The sequence below is a fragment of the Salmo salar genome, unplaced genomic scaffold (assembly GCF_965601325.2).
Source record: "Salmo salar unplaced genomic scaffold, fSalSal1 ptg000424l, whole genome shotgun sequence".
Lineage (NCBI taxonomy): Eukaryota > Metazoa > Chordata > Actinopteri > Salmoniformes > Salmonidae > Salmo > Salmo salar.
In genome coordinates, this window is record NW_027675384.1 from 1,048,728 (window position 1) to 1,063,465 (window position 14,738).

The 14,738-nt window shown below is 43.9% G+C and overlaps 1 long non-coding RNA gene across 1 annotated transcript; it reads left to right on the plus strand.

Moving 5' to 3' along the window:
- The first annotated feature begins 11,108 nt into the window (after positions 1-11,108).
- LOC145876006 (uncharacterized) lies at positions 11,109-14,237 on the plus strand. The gene is made up of 3 exons (XR_014391395.1): positions 11,109-11,284; positions 13,613-13,781; positions 13,963-14,237. It is a non-coding gene; the product is annotated as an uncharacterized LOC145876006 (long non-coding RNA).
- The last annotated feature ends 501 nt before the right edge of the window (positions 14,238-14,738 follow it).

The window sequence follows — 14,738 nt, forward strand, 5'->3', positions numbered from 1 at the left end:
TATAAATAGCAACTGTCAGGCCCATTGACTGCACTGATACAGGTGGAGACTGTTGTATTATTCATTACATGAGCTTGAAGCCACAACAGACAGTGAAGTCATATGTTTGTCCCACTCCATTAACAGTCAGCACGCCATTTTAATTTAGCCTTCTGGATTTGTAGGTATGTGGACTCCATACCACACAAATGCATTATAAGACAAGACAAACATGGACATGCGAGGGGGAATGCTTTGACGTTGCCAGATTATCCAAATCGGAAAGAAGAATGACCTTGTTATATTGCTATGAGATTGAGTGTGTGCATTTATATGACGTTCATTTATATATTGTTAACAATTATGTGGTAAGTCATTAATAGTTCACCACCCCAGTATTACAATCTAGTGATTAAAGAAGTGTTTACCTGGCTAGGTGGATCTACCGTTGACTGCAAGCTGTTGTTATTTTATTGTGATAAGTTATTATGATTGGGTGAAGCAGCCATGAATGCTCAGTGCTTACACATGAAGTGCAGTGATAGTGGAGGGGGGAGTTGACTAGGATGGTGCCTCCCTGAAGGCTGCGGCAGGGCCGTGGCAGGATGTGACCCATGCCAGGGCCCCTAAGCGATATGCTGCTACCTCATCAACTGGAGCTGGGCTGACGGTCGCCAGCGTATGCTCTCTGCTCTACAAGGGCATGGACTCTGGCGGGGGGATTAAGAGTGCACTGCCAGGGGTGGAAGAATGAGAGAGGAACAGAGTAGAGAGGGGGAGAAAGGAGAGAAAGGAGAGAAAGGGGGAAGAGGAGAGAGCGAGTAGGGGAGGGAGAGAGTGCCCAAACAAGGAAGCCAGGGGAAAGAATACAAGCCACAGAGAGAGAGAGAGAGAGAGCTAGGTAAGGGTTAGTCACGTGTCAAACTCATTCCACAGAGGGCCAAGAGTCTGCAGGTTATCCCTCCACCCTTGTACTTGATAGATTAATTAAGGTCACTAATTAGTTAGGAACTCCCCTCACCTGGTTGTCTAGGTCTTTATTGAAAGGAAAAACCAAAAACCCGCAGACACTTGTGAATCGAATTTGACACCCCTAGGCTAGACGTTGTTGACTGTGGAGTTGTTGACTGTGGAGTTACTGGAAAAAGACTGACTGAGGGAGAAAAAAAGAGCTAGACAGTGCCTAATTTGTAAATCAGGAGTTGCCGGAACAAGTGAGCACGAGAGGGGGGTGACCTGCATTGCATGCATATCATCACATTTGCGTAGTGGCATAGAGCAGTAAGTAGAGGCATTTACAGAAGTTGCCCACATGGGGAAAAAAGGTTTGTGGCCTAGGGTCCAGAAAATGTTTGGCCTTTTTATAAACGCATTTAATGCAATTCTACGTCATTTTACGATTGGAGATTTTGGCACGATCTTTTTTAATGCTGCGTTCAAAACAACTGGGAACTCGGAGCTGGGCATTCTACGACTTCAGACTTCCGTGCGTTCAAGACAACTGCGAAATTGGGGAAATAACGAGCTCAGACTGGAAAAATTTGTTTTGGATGGTCATCCAATTTGAAATTCCACATGGGGAACTCTGGCCTCTTCTAGAGCTCCGACTTTCCGACCTGACGATCACTGACATCATGATTCGGCTTATTTGTTTTCGAGTTCCAAGTTGTCTTGAAAGCACAAAATGATCGAAATGACAGGCAATTTAGACACGGACAAACTGAGAATCTGAGATCAATGAAAACGACATTGAATCCATCAATAGCCTAGGCCTATTTAATTTATTTCTCAACAGACAGCAGTAACCATAACTTTGTCAAATGTATTTCAACCCTTTGCGCGGCTCTATAAGGACATTATGAATTGCAATGCTGGAGAGATGAGAGTTGCAGGCTCATGTCTATCGGAGTAGAGAGCGGGAGAGAGAGATAATAGAAAGTGAATCTCATTGTAGTGAGAGATGGGGGGGGATTAAAGAAGAGGCAACTCCAAAGAACTTTGATCACGTTTATTAGAATCTTTACATTGCAAAAAGTGACAATTATTTTTCATGCCAGAAGAGGTACCGGATCCGGACAAAACGAAACTGTTCCAAGACGGAGAGGTGCCAGATCCTGTTCCAGTAGGATCCGGCTAAAATTAAGCACTGGAGAGAGGGCAAGTGCTGAGCGATTAACCGAAATTTCGTATTTTTTTCTCCGGTTATTCAACAACTAATTGACCGATGTGGGTTCAATGACTTGAATTCCATTTAGTTCGTTATTTCTGTGATCCCAACGCGCCGTTTCTCCAGAGAGAAATCAAATCATTCACGAGAGAAATCAAGTCAAGAACTGGGGACACTGGGCTGAAGGGAGTTGTAGTTTTCATTAACCAAATATTCAACCTAGTTCAGCGCAGAAATGTCGTAATTAACTACATTAATCACGTTTTTATCAACAGTTTTTAATTTGTTCGTTCGACATGGTGGGATATTTTTGTCTGTAAAATTAATTATGCGAGAAATGGCGGTGGAAACGCCTTTATGCTCAAATATTTATGTCATTTCCATCATATCGAAGTAAACTTGTCACGCGATGATATTGAGTGTGGCCCTCCCACTACTACTCAGGAAACCATGCAGTTTCTTAGGCAACAGATTAAGTATATTATGATGAATTTCACAGTGTTGAAAGTGCACGGTGATGAGCTTGGTGCTCCTTTCCAATAAATATCGAGGGTCTTATTCTGGTGACACGATGCTCAACTGCCCTTTTGACAAATACAAATATCATAAAGCCTTAGGAAGTGCAAAATGAACCCTAAGTCACTATGTTTGATAGGCAATGAGTTGAAAAACTACAGATCTCAGAATTCCACACTTCCTGGTTGGATTCTTCTCTGGTTTTTTGCCTGCGATATGAGTTCTGTTATACTCACAGACATCATTCAAAACGTTTTAGAAACTTCAGTGTTTTCTATCCAAATCTACTAATAATATGCATATCCTATCTTCTGAGCCTGAGTAGCAGGCATTTTACTACGGGCACGCCTTTCATCCGGACGTCAAAATACTGTCCCCTACCCTAGAGAAGTTAAGACAATTGTCAAATAATCATTACATTCATTACAGACGACAATTGTTGTACAACATCATGGCTACGCTGTTGGCATCACCTTTTACAGTGGATTTACGCTGTTGTGGGCCTTTAATCATCTGTCTGACTTTGTTGTTCACACAGGAGAGAGACAGGACTATCGTGGATCCTCTGGGGAGCCTCAACAACATCATGATGCTGAAGAGGCAGAGAAGAGTCTCTCTACATTAGAACACCTCAAGAAACACCTGCAGACATCCACAGGGAAGAGAACTCTCTGCTGCTCTGACTGTGGGAAGAGATTCACCTCATCAGGCATTAAAATTCATCAGAGAACACACACAGGAGAGAAACCTTATAGCTGTGGTGAATGTGGGAAGAGTTTTACTACATCTGGCCATCTGACTTCACACCAGAGAACACACACAGGAGAGAAATCTTATAGCTATGATCAATGTGGGAAGAGTTTTACTCAGCTAAGCAACCTGATATCACACCAGAGAATACACACAGGAGAGAAATCTTATACCTGTGATGAATGTGGGAAGAGTTTTAGTCATTCACACAGCCTGAAATCACACCAGAGAACACACACAGGAGAGAAACCTTATAGCTGTGGTCAATGTGGGAAGAGTTTTACTTGGTCACAGAGCCTGATATCACACCAGAGAATACACACAGGAGAGAAATCTTATACCTGTGATGAATGTGGGAAGAGTTTTAGTCATTCACACAGCCTGAAATCACACCAGAGAACACACACAGGAGAGAAACCTTATAGCTGTGGTCAATGTGGGAAGAGTTTTACTCAGCAATGCAACCTGATATCACACCAGAGAACACACACAGGAGAGAAATCGTGTAGCTGTGATGAATGTGGGAAGAGTTTTACTCATTCACACAGCCTTATATCACACCAGAGAACACACACAAACTCAAATTGGGCTGTGTATAACTATGTAAATGTCTCTCGGACCAGGTGACTTTTATCAATATACACTCTAAAAAGTAAAGGTTTCTGGAGTATCCTGTAGGGGTTCTTCAAACTGGAACTGTGGGGGAACCCCTAAAAGTTATTTGAAGAAACTTTTGTGGGAACCCCTATAAGTTCTCTGAAGAACCCCTTATCATGGTTCCTCAAAGAACCTTTTGGGGTTCATTTTTTTTAACTCCCAGCAAACCAGACAGCACCATTTTTTTATTGCCTTTTTTTTTTACAGATAGCCAGGGGCACACTCCAACACTCGAACATCATTTAAAAACAACGCATTTGTGATTAGTGAGTCTGCCAGAGTTAGAAGGGATGACCAGGGATGTTCTCTTGATAAGTGTGTGAATTTGACCTTTTTCCTGTCTTGCTAAGCATTCGAAACATAACAAGTACTTCTGGGCGTCAGGGAAAATGTATGGAGTAAAAAGTACATTATTTTCTTTAGGAAGGTAGCAAAGTAAAAGTAAAAGTTGTCAAATATAAATAGTAAAGTACAGATACCCCCCAGAAAATGACTTAAGTAGTACTTTAAAGTATTTTTACTTGAGTACTTTACACCACTGGTTATGTGTCATTATATAAGAGCATTAAATATTGCAAGTTGAGCTTCCACCTCCCATTATGGCCTGTAGAGTAAATTGCTGCTCTTAGTTGAGCTAATTAGTCATGGTGATTGGTCTATAGGCATGGTTCATGATGAACAAAACAATGCAGCCTCTCTGTCCATGTTGGATTCATTAGCTTCATTCAGCCTGTTGCACACACACATACGTCTGCGTGCGAGGATTGCATGGAGAGAAAAAAAAAACGTTGAATGTGCCGTGAAGGTTAAGGGCTCCATTATTTTGTGTGCATTATATTAAACATGTGAGGCCTGTCACTTAGGCTGGTCCTGCTGGGCCATACCGATAGTTCCCATGGCACTCATCCTCGATGTTAATAAAAATAAAAAAATGGACTCTGGTTTGTGAGGTGAACTAACCTTCCTACTTGGCTTGCAGAGACAAGGTGCTGTCAATTTAACCTTTTATTTTGACTAGGCAAGTCAGTTAAGAACAAATTCTTATTTACAATGACAGCCTACCAGGGAACAGTGGGTTAACTGCCTTATTTAGGGCAGAATGACAGATTTTTTACCTTGTCAGCTCAGGGATTCGATCCAACAACCTTTCGGTTACTGGCCCAATGCGCTAACCACTAGGCACTAGGCTACCTGACACCCCAAATAAACTGGATGTAATTAGCTTGAAGAATACTGTCAGTCCCTGGAGAACCCTTGATCTGTGTCCCTAACGTAAGATGAAGTGGGAGTGCTGCTGCCTGAGGAGCTGCAGCTGCAGTCAATATTAACTGGGCTGGGCTATTTTTACCCCATTTTGTTTTTCCACTGAATTGGTCTTTTAACCCAAATATATATGAATTCTAGTCAATGGACACAATAAGCAAAAATGTGTGAGATGTTTGAAATGATTCCCTTTGTTTTGGGCAATGATAACTAGGACTGTAAATGTAGGAGAATTGTGAATTGTTTTCACTCAGTCGGATTCACAATGTTATTTTACGCATTTCCACATTCACATTTTTTTATTGAGTTTTCTTGCTTTCTGCTCACTGCAGCCAGTGTAAAAATCCATGGTCTTGTTGCGCTGATCTGTCAGTGTTCCCTCCAATTGACTTTTTCTTGCTAGATGTCTAATTCTACAGTATTTGAATGCAAAAAAAGGGAAAATTATATTATTTTATACTAATGCAAGTGCTCAGAGCAAGAGATTTTGTTAAACAAGTAATACAAAATTATCAAAATGATTGGCACCCCTGTTTTTAATACTCTAGCATCCTCCCCTTGCGAGGATAACAACACAGCCTTAAACACTTTTTTTAATGATGATTGGAGAACACATTGGGATGGATCTTAGACCACTCCTCCATACAGAATATTTCCAGATCCTTGATATCCTTCGTCTGCGTTTATGGACTGCCCTCTTCAATTCAAACCACAGGTTTTCAATGGGGATCAAATCCTGAGACGGCCATTCAAAATGTTTATTTTGTGGTCAATGAACCATTTCTTTGTGGATTTTGATGTGTGCTTGGGGTTATTGTCTTGCTAAAAGATCCACTTGCGGCAAAGTTTCAAGATCCCTCCCAAATGTGTTCTCCAACCTCATAAAACATTTTCGAAAAAAAGCTCAGTGTCGTTATACCTGTATTGAAAACAGGGGATTCAGGAAAAAGATATGATCCCTTATTGATGTCACCTGTTAAATCCACTTCCATCCGTGTAGATGAAAGAGAGGAGACAGGTTAAAGAAGGCTTTTTAAGCCTTGAGACAATTGAGACATGTACTGTGTATGTGTGCCATTCAGAAGGTAAATGGGCAAGACAAAAGGACATCCAGCCAACTTGACACAACTGTGGGAAGCATTTGAGTCAACATGGGCCAGCATCCCTGTGGAATGCTTTCGACACCTTGTAGAGTCCATGCTCCAACGCATTGAGGTTGTTCTGAGGGCAAAAGGGAGCGGGGGGATCCAACAACTGAAAAAACACATTTTGCCCCAGGGATCCGTGGAAGTTTAGAGGGTGTAATACAATACAATGTAATATTATTAATCTACAATGTTTGTTATTAAACCTTGGGCAACATGAGCCTATTGGTATCCACAGTACTCCACCTATTATACATTTTCCATCTCAATACTTCAATACTATATTTTTTTTACATAAATGCACTGTAATTTAAAGTAATTGTCCAGTGAAAATCAAACTTCTAAAAGTTAATGTTCTGTTAACTCATACCCAAATAATTTTGACTATACTCGTATATTTGTGGCCGAAGCATTAATTGGAGAAAAAATACTTTAAAAAAGCCACCTCAAACTTGTATCTCAAACAGACCGTTTCAAAAATGCTTTTTAAATGAGATTTAAACATAATCGGTTCAAGGACATACATCTGGTGTATTAGAAGCATTTATTGGTACCATGATTGACTTTCTATTTATTTATTTCACTATTATGGGGGATCCTGTTTTCTGCTAACAATGCCTGCAGTGGTGCGGTCGGCCGTGAACTTCCATGGCTTCAATGAGAGGTGGCAGTCTGTCACGTCTGCTCTCGCTCCTCCCCTCCGGTGTTTGACGTCGCCGGTATACTAACCGCCGGTCCTGGGATCCATCATTACGAGCACCTGCACGTTGTCATGAGGCAAACCTGGACTCCATTACCTTACTTATTACCACCCCTATATCTGGCCCTCCCTTAGGTTCCTTCCCCAGTCAGTATTGATCCTGTGTACATGCAAAGACGCTACTGTTATGTTGTCTCGTTTGTTGTTTTATTAAACGTTTCACCTGCTTCTCAACTTACAGCGTCTTCGTTACACAGTCGTTTTCTCTCTGCCTCATGACAACATGTGTAGAACTGCAGGATATTAGCGTTATAGTTGCAACAAGAAACATTTCTCTGCCCCATGACAACATGTGTAGAACTGCAGGATATTAGCGTTATAGTTGCAACAAGAAACATTTCTCTGCCTCATGACAACATGTGTAGAACTGCAGGATATTAGCGTTATAGTTGCAACAAGAAACATTTCTCTGCCCCATGACAACATGTGTAGAACTGCAGGATATTAGCGTTATAGTTGCAACAAGAAACATTTCTCTGCCTCATGACAACATGTGTAGAACTGCAGGATATTAGCGTTATAGTTGCAACAAGAAACATTTCTCTGCCTCATGACAACATGTGTAGAACTGCAGGATATTAGCGTTATAGTTGCAACAAGAAACATTTCTCTGCCCCATGACAACATGTGTAGAACTGCAGGATATTAGCGTTATAGTTGCAACAAGAAACATTTCTCTGCCCCATGACAACATGTGTAGAACTGCAGGATATTAGCGTTATAGTTGCAACAAGAAACATTTCTCTGCCCCATGACAAAATGTGTAGAATGCAGGAAATTAGCAAGTTTTTTTCCCTCCAAGAGGCAGACCTTTAAAATGTTCATTCCCAGGGCCCGAGACTTGGTTTGTCCGGCCTTGCACACGAAATCATGGTAAAACTCCTTGTATGATATTTTTTAGACTTATTTATATATTTATAGACTGAGCTATTTAAAAACACTTTTTCAACATTTCAAGATAGCAGTTAGTTCAGTTTGATCTTATTAAAGACAGCTGTATAATTTTTTTAATTCATTTTGACATATTGTTTGGGACCACTTTTTTTGCTCTGTTTGAAGGCTGTCAGCTTCTTCTCAGGAGGAGAATCACTTAGCCTTTCAACTAATTTTCAAATGATAGGATGCCTAAACTAACGGTGTACACCAGGTGTATCCAGTATAAACTAACGGTGTACACCAGGTGTATCCAGTATAAACTAACGGTGTACACCCGAAGCTTCCAGTCTGTTATTCGAACTCAATCAGCATGACAGAGTGATCTCCAGCCTTGTCCTCGTCAACACTCACACCTGTTAACGAGAGAATCACTGACATGCTGGTCCTTTTGTGGCAGGGCTGAAATGCAGTGGAAATGTTTTTTTGGGGGGGATTCAGTTAATTTGCATAACCCCCTCCTACTGCAGTACATCCAGGAGGAGGTAGGATTACACTACCCACAACCCCCTCCTACTGCAGTACAAACAGGAGGAGGTAGGACTACACTACCCACAACCCCCTCCTACTGCAGTACGTACAGGAGGAGGTAGGACTACACTACCCACAACCCCCTCCTACTGCAGTACATACAGGAGGTAGGACTACACTACCCACAACCCCCTCCTACTGCAGTATCTACAGGAGGAGGTAGGACTACACTACCCACAACCCCTCCTACTGCAGTACATACAGGAGGAGGTAGGACTACACTACCCACAACCCCCTCCTACTGCAGTACATCCAGGAGGAGGTAGGATTACACTACCCACAACCCCCTCCTACTGCAGTATGTACAGGAGGAGGTAGGACTACACTACCCACAACCCCCTCCTACTGCAGTACATACAGGAGGAGGTAGGACTACACTACCCACAACCACAGTTCCCTAAAGGCAGGGTTGGGTAGGTTAGTACCCTGTTAGAGGGTTGGGTAGGTTAGTACCCTGTTAGAGGGTTGGGTAGGTTAGTACCCCGTTAGAGGGTTGGGTAGGTTAGTACCCCGTTAGAGGGTTGGGTAGGTTAGTACCCCGTTAGAGGGTTGGGTAGGTTAGTACCCCGTTAGAGGGTTGGGTAGGTTAGTACCCCGTTAGAGGGTTGGGTAGGTTAGTACCCCGTTAGAGGGTTGGGTAGGTTAGTACCCCGTTAGAGGGTTGGGTAGGTTAGTACCCCGTTAGAGGGTTGGGTAGGTTAGTACCCCGTTAGAGGGTTGGGTAGGTTAGTACCCCGTTAGAGGGTTGGGTAGGTTAGTACCCCGTTAGAGGGTTGGGTAGGTTAGTACCCCGTTAGAGGGTTGGGTAGGTTAGTACCCCGTTAGAGGGTTGGGTAGGTTAGTACCCCGTTAGAGGGTTGGGTAGGTTAGTACCCCGTTAGAGGGTTGGGTAGGTTAGTACCCCGTTAGAGGGTTGGGTAGGTTAGTACCCCGTTAGAGGGTTGGGTAGGTTAGTACCCCGTTAGAGGGTTGGGTAGGTTAGTACCCCGTTAGAGGGTTGGGTAGGTTAGTACCCCGTTAGAGGGTTGGGTAGGTTAGTACCCCGTTAGAGGGTTGGGTAGGTTAGTACCCCGTTAGAGGGTTGGGTAGGTTAGTACCCCGTTAGAGGGTTGGGTAGGTTAGTACCCCGTTAGAGGGTTGGGTAGGTTAGTACCCCGTTAGAGGGTTGGGTAGGTTAGTACCCCGTTAGAGGGTTGGGTAGGTTAGTACCCCGTTAGAGGGTTGGGTAGGTTAGTACCCCGTTAGAGGGTTGGGTAGGTTAGTACCCCGTTAGAGGGTTGGGTAGGTTAGTACCCCGTTAGAGGGTTGGGTAGGTTAGTACCCCGTTAGAGGGTTGGGTAGGTTAGTACCCCGTTAGAGGGTTGGGTAGGTTAGTACCCCGTTAGAGGGTTGGGTAGGTTAGTACCCCGTTAGAGGGTTGGGTAGGTTAGTACCCCGTTAGAGGGTTGGGTAGGTTAGTACCCCGTTAGAGGGTTGGGTAGGTTAGTACCCCGTTAGAGGGTTGGGTAGGTTAGTACCCCGTTAGAGGGTTGGGTAGGTTAGTACCCCGTTAGAGGGTTGGGTAGGTTAGTACCCCGTTAGAGGGTTGGGTAGGTTAGTACCCCGTTAGAGGGTTGGGTAGGTTAGTACCCCGTTAGAGGGTTGGGTAGGTTAGTACCCCGTTAGAGGGTTGGGTAGGTTAGTACCCCGTTAGAGGGTTGGGTAGGTTAGTACCCCGTTAGAGGGTTGGGTAGGTTAGTACCCCGTTAGAGGGTTGGGTAGGTTAGTACCCTGTTAGAGGGTTGGGTAGGTTAGTACCCCGTTAGAGGGTTGGGTAGGTTAGTACCCCGTTAGAGGGTTGGGTAGGTTAGTACCCCGTTAGAGGGTTGGGTAGGTTAGTACCCTGTTAGAGGGTTGGATAGGTTAGTACCCTGTTAGAGGGTTGGGTAGGTTAGTACCCTGTTAGAGGGTTGGGTAGGTTAGTACCCTGTTAGAGGGTTGGGTAGGTTAGTACCCCGTTAGAGGGTTGGGTAGGTTAGTACCCTGTTAGATGGTTGGGTAGGTTAGTACCCTGTTAGAGGGTTGGGTAGGTTAGTACCCCGTTAGAGGGTTGGGTAGGTTAGTACCCTGTTAGAGGGTTGGGTAGGTTAGTACCCTGTTAGAGGGTTGGGTAGGTTAGTACCCTGTTAGAGGGTTGGGTAGGTTAGTACCCCGTTAGAGGGTTGGGTAGGTTAGTACCCCGTTAGAGGGTTGGGTAGGTTAGTACCCCGTTAGAGGGTTGGGTAGGTTAGTACCCCGTTAGAGGGTTGGGTAGGTTAGTACCCTGTCCTCAGGACCTTTACCATAATCTATCAGTCTCTGTGTGTGTGTGTGTGTGTGTGTGTGTGTGTGTGTGTGTGTGTGTGTGTGTGTGTGTGTGTGTGTGTGTGTGTGTGTGTGTGTCAGGATGACATCATCGATGATGCGGTGGGTTTCGTGGCGGCAGCGGAGATGCTGAGGGAGAGGGGGGCGGGGACGATCATCGCCGTGGCAACGCACGCCATCCTGTCCGCGGACGCTCCCAGGATCCTCCAGGAGTCAGTCATTAGTCAGAGAGGAGAGGAGGTACCCCCTGTATATAACCTCATTACTACCCGGTACCCCCTGTATATAGTCTCATTACTACCTGGTACCCCCTGTATATAACCTCATTACTACCCGGTACCCCCTGTATATAGCCTCATTACTACCCGGTACCCCCTGTATATAGCCTCATTACTACCTGGTACCCCCTGTATATAGCCTCATTACTACCTGGTACCCCCTGTATATAGCCTCATTACTACCTGGTACCCCCTGTATATAACCTCATTACTAACCGGTACCCCCTGTATATAGCCTCATTACTACCCGGTACCCCCTGTATATAGCCTCATTACTACCTGGTACCCCCTGTATATAGCCTCATTACTACCTGGTACCCCCTGTATATAGCCTCATTACTACCTGGTACCCCCTGTATATAGCCTCATTACTACCTGGTACCCCCTGTATATGTGACAGGTTACAGGAAATACTCATAGCCTGTTATACATTAAAAAGTATTAGTAAGTTCATAGTATGTGAGGATCTTAAAACATCTAAGGTTAAAAATATCATGCATTCTGTATTAGTTGATAGAGATGGATAACATTCATATAATTGTGTTAAAAAGTAAAAAATCCATCAAGCGTACAAAAGTTAAGAATTGTAAAAGGAATGTGTAAACCGTTATATTGATTACTTTATTTTGTGGTGCCAAATTGAAGGGGAAAAGTGTTAATCTGTGATCTACTAAATGCTCTTTAATCTATGAGCCTGAGATCGATTGCTCTGGTCTCCAGCCAAGTTCGCGGGGAAATCGCGGTCTTTTCCTCATTACAGTAAAAGTTCTCAGTGAGGAAACAATACCGTATCACACTCGGGATTATTTCTCCCCTTTTTCAGGGGCCAAAGCCTCATTAGATATCGGTCGTCCAGAACAACTAGCCAAAGCCTCATTAGATATCGGTCGTCCAGAACAACTAGCCAAAGCCTCATTAGATATCGGTCGTCCAGAACAACTAGCCAAAGCCTCATTAGATATCGGTCGTCCAGAACAACTAGCCAAAGCCTCATTAGATATCGGTCGTCCAGAACAACTAGCCAAAGCCTCATTAGATATCGGTCGTCCAGAACAACTAGCCAAAGCCTCATTAGATATCGGTCGTCCAGAACAACTAGCCAAAGCCTCATTAGATATCGGTCGTCCAGAACAACTAGCCAAAGCCTCATTAGATATCGGTCGTCCAGAACAACTAGCCAAAGCCTCATTAGATATCGGTCGTCCAGGACAACTAGACAAAACCTCATTAGATATCGGTCGTCCAGAACAACTAGCCAAAGCCTCATTAGATATCGGTCGTCCAGAACAACTAGCCAAAGCCTCATTAGATATCGGTCGTCCAGAACAACTAGCCAAAGCCTCATTAGATATCGGTCGTCCAGAACAACTAGCCAAAGCCTCATTAGATATCGGTCGTCCAGAACAACTAGCCAAAGCCTCATTAGATATCGGTCGTCCAGGACAACTAGCCAAAGCCTCATTAGATATCGGTCGTCCAGAACAACTAGCCAAAGCCTCATTAGATATCGGTCGTCCAGAACAACTAGCCAAAGCCTCATTAGATAGCGGTCGTCCAGGACAACTAGCCAAAGCCTCATTAGATATCGGTCGTCCAGAACAACTAGCCAAAGCCTCATTAGATATCGGTCGTCCAGGACAACTAGCCAAAGCCTCATTAGATATCGGTCGTCCAGAACAACTAGCCAAAGCCTCATTAGATATCGGTCGTCCAGAACAACTAGCCAAAGCCTCATTAGATATCGGTCGTCCAAAGGAAGTCTGTAGACGGGAGTGTTTATGCGTCTATACAGAACAACTGGCGTAATTTCCCGGACTATTAAGCGCACCTGAATATAAGCCGAACCCACTGAATTTTAAAAAAAAGTATTATTTTGAACATAAATAAGTCGCACATGTCTATAAGCCGCAGGTGCCTACCGGTACATTGAAACAAATTAACTTTACACAGGCTTTAATGAAACACGGCTTGTAACAACAATAAATAGGCTTTAACGAAACACAACTACAAAATGAGGATGTGATTTGCTCGGGTTTCCCAAAAACATGATTTGCTGGTTGGGGTAAGTTTCTCAAAAGCATGTGAAATCACAAAAAAAAAGTGTCTTGGACCCTTACTATGAAATTCAACTTACATAAATAAAATAGATTTAGTTGTTTAAAAAAAAGAACTTCTCCTGTAAGGTAGTGTTATTAAAATGGAGGTGAAATGTCTTTAAAAAGTGGGTGTTAACGAAATGTCTGTGTGGCACTCTTCCCCCTCCCACTACACTTTCTCCCTCCCCTCCCAGGATGTGAAGTTAAAGAACATGGGTTCTTGGCCCAGCGTTCTCAGTCCACCCCCGCCTCCGCTGTCCGCTCCTCTAGCGACAGCTTCGAACAGGTCCGTCGCGTCGCCCGAGAGAAGGAGAGAGAGAAACAGCTAAAAGCACAGGCCAGGAGAGAGCAGGAGAAACTACGGTAAGAGGGAAGGATGGAGGGAGGGAAAGGGAGGAGGAGGAGGAGGAGGAGAGGGAGAAGACCTCTCAGCCGAGGTAGAAACTATGGTGAGAAAAAAGGGAAGGATGGATAAAGGGAGAAGCTCATTCTAGCACCCCATCTAAGCTCATCCCCCTCTGACACTCCACTTTCTCTTCTCCAGTAGCCGTGACGACGAGGACCCTGTGGAGCAGCAGGGGAGGGGGCGTGTCCAGGAGGACACTCGCCGTCGCCAGGAGCAACTTTCGCCTCAACCCCTCCCGCCGACTCCCCACAGGCCCCTCCCACTCAACAGGCCACACCCTCGGCCGCAGCAGAACGCCATGGACCAGCAGAGGGAGCTGGCGAGACGCCGCGAGCAGGAAAGGAGGAGGAGAGAGGTGGTAATACTTTATAGCAGTAATACTACTATAATACTAACATGTTATACTAGTATAGCAGGAGAGAGGTGGTAATACTTTATAGCAGTAATACTACTATAATACTAACATGTTATACTAGTATAGTAGGAGAGAGGCAGTAATACTACTATAATACTAACATGTTATACTAGTATAGCAGGAGAGAGGCGGTAATACTTTATAGCAGTAATACTACTATAATACTAACATGTTATACTAGTATAGCAGGAGAGAGGCGGTAATACTTTATAGCAGTAATACTACTATAATACTAACATAAAATACTAGTTTAGCAGGAGAGAGTTGGTAATACTTTATAGCAGTAATACTACTATAATACTAACATGATATACTGGTATAGCAGGAGAGAGGTGGCAATACTTTATAGCAGTAATACTACTATAATACTAACATGTTATACTAGTATAGCAGGAGAGAGGCGGTAATACTTTATAGCAGTAATACTACTATAATACTAACATAAAATACTAGTTTAGCAGAAGAGAGGTGGTAATACTTTATAGCAGTAATACTACTA